The sequence below is a fragment of the Aphelocoma coerulescens genome, chromosome 2, assembly GCF_041296385.1.
Source record: "Aphelocoma coerulescens isolate FSJ_1873_10779 chromosome 2, UR_Acoe_1.0, whole genome shotgun sequence".
NCBI classification, from domain to species: Eukaryota; Metazoa; Chordata; class Aves; order Passeriformes; family Corvidae; genus Aphelocoma; species Aphelocoma coerulescens.
The window spans coordinates 22,797,110-22,802,581 of record NC_091015.1 but is presented as its reverse complement, the minus strand read 5'-3'; the positions used below and the strand labels follow the sequence as shown (position 1 = coordinate 22,802,581).

General features: G+C 42.4%; 1 long non-coding RNA gene across 1 annotated transcript; it reads left to right on the top strand.

Annotated features, from left to right (window-relative positions):
- The first annotated feature begins 1,510 nt into the window (after positions 1-1,510).
- LOC138105644 (uncharacterized) lies at positions 1,511-3,726 on the top strand. The gene is made up of 3 exons (XR_011148589.1): positions 1,511-1,651; positions 1,729-1,791; positions 2,105-3,726. It is a non-coding gene; the product is annotated as an uncharacterized lncRNA (long non-coding RNA).
- Positions 3,727-5,472: the final 1,746 nt, after the last annotated feature.

The window sequence follows — 5,472 nt, the reverse complement described above, 5'->3', positions numbered from 1 at the left end:
CAGTGCCGGGCGGGCGGGCGGGAGGCGGCGCCTCTCCCGCCGCTGCGACCCGCCCCCTGCGGCCGCTCCGGCACCGCCGCCTCCGCGGCCGGGCGGCTCCGGGGGCCGTGGGAGCCTTGGTGGGTGACGAGTTGACCATGAGCCAATGTGTCCTTGCGGTCAGGAAGGCCAGTGGTATCTTGGGGTGCTTCGGGAAGAGTGTGGCCAGTAGGTGATCTTCCTCCTCTATTCGGCCCTGGTGAGGCCACATCTAGATTGCTGAGTCTGTTCTGGGCTCATCATTGTAAGAAGAACTACTGGAGAGGGTCCGGGGAGGCAACAAAGATGATGAGGGATCTGGAGCATCTCTCTTATGAGGAGAGATTGTGGAGCTAGGCCCGTTTAGTCTGAAGAAGACAAGACTGAGAGGGATCTCATCAATGCACATAAATATATCAAAGGTGGATGTCAGGAGGGTGGTGCCAGGCTCTTTTCAGTGGTGGCCAGCAACAGGACAAGGAGCAATTGGCTTAAACCAAAACACAAGAAGTTCCACCTCAACATGAGGGAAAACTACTTTACATTGAGGGTGGCAGAGTGCTGGAACTGGCTGCCCAGGGAGGTTGTGGAGTCTCCCTCTGGAGACATACAAAACCCACCTGGATGCTTTCCTGTGTAACCTGCTCCAGGTTACCCTGCCTGAGCAGGGGTTGGTTAGATAATCTCCAGAGGTCCCTTCTAACCTTAACAATTCTGTGTTTTCTGTGACAGCACGGGGGGTCAGTGTGGGGAAAGAGAGGGGTGTGGATGTCCCTGCGGTGCCCTCAGCCTTGGCCACGGTGGTCCAGCCCCAACCCCTCTGGCCTTCACAACATTCCCAGCACAGCTAGAGCTGGATCCGGGGTGCTGCTGACACAGGAGCAGCTGTGAGCAACTGGCTGGTCCCCAGAGGAGCTCATGGCCCAGAGGGCAAAATACACCTCCCAGGCCGTGCCCTGCCTCAGCTGCCCTGGCCTAGGCCATTCTTCAGCAGGAACCCGTCACCAGCTGCCTTTCCTTATCCTCTCCTGGTGGAAGGGTGCTGCTGCAAACAGTGCCAGCTGTAGGGTTGTGGGTGAGGAATTGTACTGTTGTATGTCACAGAATGGCAGGGTTGGAAGGGACCCTTAAAGGTCACAGAGTCCAACATGATTTGTTGCAATGAGCATGAACATCTTCCACTAGATCTGGTTGTTCAGAGCTCTGTCCAGCCTGACTGAACATGCTCAACGATGAGGCATCCACCACCTCTCTGGGCAACCTATTCCTGCATTTCACCACTCTTCTCATGAAAGATTAATTCTGAGGGGGTGTTGGGTGTCCCTGCAGCCCAGAACAGCTTCCCAGGTGTGGGTAGTGGGGAGGTCATTCCCCATGTTTGCTGTGTTCCCAGTATACTCTGCGCAGATGGAAGTTGTGCTCTAATTTCAGTGTTAGATGAAATGAGAAACACATGGTTCAGCCACATAAAAGCAAAGCTGAGCCCCAAGATCTGAATTTCATGTTGTTTGATATGGAAATTTCCAGCTGAAGATAAATGGAGCTTTTCCATGAAAAAGCGTAGTTTCTGATTTTAATATCTTCTGACTTGCCTAATAAATTCTACCTTTCAATAAGCTATATCTATAACAAGGTATAACCCTCAATCCTTTGTTTTTAATGTATTTCAAACTGACCAACCCACATGAAAATGTGTCTCTTGTGTTGCAGTAAAAACTGACGAATGCACAGGTAGTTGCAAAGAAGCCATATGATGACACTGAAATACTGAAGGTAAGTTTTCATCCTTGGTGCATGCTGACTTGTTTCTATAGTGCATTAACCGAGGACTTCAGCAAAACAAACCATGCAATTAATTCAAACATTTGTTTCCATATATAATCATGATAACTATGCTGTAGAATTTGAAAATATGACTGTGACACTTTTCTGTTGTAGTTCAGAAGCCATTCATTCCCCTCCCTGATTACTAAATAAGTAATATTCTTGATGTTGAAAACATATATTTTTAAACTATTTTTTTTAGGTAAACAGGTGCATGGAAATTGTATTGCTTGATTTTCTAAACTGCATTTTTTGCTCCCAGACACTGAGGACTGAGTTGATACTCCACAGAATAAAACAAAATGGTGAATCCATTGACAGACTACTCAGAACTGATTTGGTGCTTTCCATGATGAGAACCAGCATTTCAGCTCTTCATTTTCTTGTTCTAATATTCTCCTTTGCTATTGATTCAAAAGTCATTAGCCCAGGCTTGTTTTTTGGTAGCCAGTCCAGCTGCAATTGTATGAACTCAAAAATTTTAGTCCAACCAACTAATGTGTCAAAAGAAAAAAGCAGAATGGCTTTCCTGCTTTATTTTTGGCTGATTCTCTTTATGTGCTACTTTATGTGACTCCTGTTACCAGAAAAGCATTTACATGAAAATGGGCATTTGAGTCATGTGCCTCAAAATGATAATGTATCACACAAAATCCGAGCAGTCACAGTCTTATAATTCTTAATTTATTTGAATTAAAGCCTTAATAAGAAGGCTATAAATTGGAATGTTTGTCATTGCTTTCCTGCGGGAATTTTTTTACATTATTATTGCAGCATAAAGTCTTGAACAGAAGACTCCGACCTTTAGGAGATGATGTGTTTTATCTGTGTTGATTTTCTTAGGAGGGAGCTTTGTTCTTATGCAGGTACATGATTAACGATCCATGATTTGTTACCCTTTCTTGAGCAGCTGTTTGGCCTGCGAGTGCTGTCTAGCTCCATTTTCATGGGAAAGTGTCACAGGTTCTGTCCTCCAGCCTGCACTATGTAGGGTGTGCCAGCTCTGACCCTGGTCCTTCATTCCTAACCCACAACCCCCTGGGTATCATTCAGTGTAATTTCTCACCTACATTGTTCATTTCTTCTCCAGTTGTTTCTCCTCTTGCTATGTGCAAACCTACCTGACTTTAGCCTTTGGCACAGGGGTAAAGGAGGGAACTTTTGAGACATGGTCATTTACCAGGCTGTTGAACAGATACACTAACTTGGTATCTAGTACATTTAAAAATTAAAATCAAGGCAGTTTGATGGATTTAACTTGTTCTCGTGATTTCCTTCTACATTTTTGAGGTTTTGCAGTTTGAAAATTCGTATTTGAAATTGGGACTAAAACAACCACAGCCTCCCTTCCATTGCTGTGTAACTGATCTGTTCAAACAGGAAAAGCATAGCAGGCCCTGTTTTGCATGGAGATTAGCATGAGAGCAAGGGTAAAAAAATACCTTTTATACATTTAAGCTCTCAGCAAAATTGGACCATGTCTCTTTAGTGAGAGGATGAAATTGGATAGTTACAGTTTTCTCAAATTATGTACAAAGATCTATGGTCAGCATAGTTGTCAGATACCCTGTTAAATGACTACCTTAAACAATCTGTTAAAATAGCAGATTATTTTCTCTTTGCAGGTGTTTTTCTTTTTTAGCAAAGTCCAGGGCAGCATTATTATTTCTTCCTTTAAGGGATATAACATAACAAAGGATTTTCCAAATGGCAAATGGAACAGATATTCTGATTCTTCCTCTTGGCAATGGGAAAGCAAAGCCCTGGGGATTTCCTTGTGGCAATAGATTGAAAACAAACACATAAAATTTTGCTTCCTATCAGGGCAACAAACCCAAATACAGTAATAAGCATACTATGCTCAACACAGCTAATTTTATAACCTAGCAGAAAAATACAGTGTTTCCCAGCCAGGAACATTTACACCAACTAATTTTTTCTTATGGCAGCCTGCAATGACTCTAAAAATAAAACTTATACCTCTTACCCATTCTTTGTAAGGATGAAATGGATCTGAGAGATATGTCATTGTTTACTTGAAAAAAGGTTTTTTTTGTTGAAATAAATATACTATTAAAAATACCACCACCTTAGAACTAATTAAACAAAGAACAGAAATGAATGGTAAACACCTCAGCTAAAGTCTCTTCCTCCACTAATTGGATTTCATCAATTTGTGATGCCCCCTTTTCACTAACTGTTAAGGTATCACTACTTCTCTCAGACCCTGTAGGGTCTGAATTTCAGTAGTCAAAAGCAAGGATAGAAGCACAAACTGAAAAAATGAAAACCATTTAGCTATTCTTTTGAGAAAGAGAGGAAAAGAGTGGAGAGAAAAGAAGTAGTAGTAAAGGAAAGGAAAAAAGAGAAAGGAGGAAGGAAAGAGAAGAAATGCCTTTATAGAGCATGTTTAATAAGCTATAGTTAAGAAATAGTGGCAAGTCATGTGAAACAAGACAAGGTATCTCTTTCTTCCCAAGAGAAATTACAAATTAAGGGTGATTCACCCAAAGTAGAGGACTATTCTACCCCCCTCTTCTCCCTCTGCCAAAAAAAAAAGAAAAAGAAAAAAAAAATCCAGGCTTACACTTCTATTTCTAAGGCAATCCAAGTAGAAAAACAGTGAGGATTGTTTCTGATTTTATGATCGATCAGATTAATTTTATTCACCAGAAAGACGCGGAAGGAAACCTTTCCTAGATTTCTCTGACTATGATTTTCCACAGCTGTTGTGATGACCAGTTGAGGGGTTTCAGGACCTTTGTTCTTGGTTTCATGTGGAGAACAAAGTCATGTGGGGCCTTTCCACTTCTCCTTGAAACAACATTTACTTTGTGGTGTAACAGAAGGTCAGAATTTTTTTTCTTGATTTGTGGCTGCTCATCTTGAAAGGTATCTACTAAGTGAGACAGTAGGTTCTAAAAGTGTGATCTTATCCCTGCAATAATTGTTGGACCCAAAGTCAGGGGAAAAATAGATTACGTTTATAATGCAAACAATTGCATCCAGACCAAAGTTTTCAATCAGTTGACTTCTTAACCAAGAACAAACATACCTCCTTCCTAGTGAAGCATAGATATTGCAAAACTGAAAAACTTATTCAAAAGACAAAAATACTTGCCTGAATACTAAAGTAGCTGAGGGAAGCATAGGCTGGATTGTGGCTTGGCCACCATTTGACAGTCTAAGACTACTGTGTTTTACTGTTTTAGCTCCTTGATTTCAAATTTCTTTCACAAAGTTGCAGATCACAGGGTTTTTCTTGAGAGCAGAAGTGAAAGTCAAGATAACAGGTGTTTCAGGTTGGAAGGGATCACAGTGGGGCATCTGGTCCAACCTCCCTACTCATGCAGGGTTATCCTAGAGCACATGGCACAGGATTGTGTCCAGATGGTTCTTGAATATCTCCAGTGAGAGACACTCCACACCCTTTCTGGACAGTCTGTTTTAGAGCATGGTCACCTGTACAGTAAAGAAGTTCGTCCTCATATTTAGGTACAATTTCCTGTGCATCAGTTTCTGACCATTGCTTCTTGTCCTATTGCTTGGAACCACTGAGAAGAGCTTGGTCCATCCTCTGGGCACCCTCCCTTCAGACATGGATGAGGTCCCCTCTCAGCTGTCTCTTTT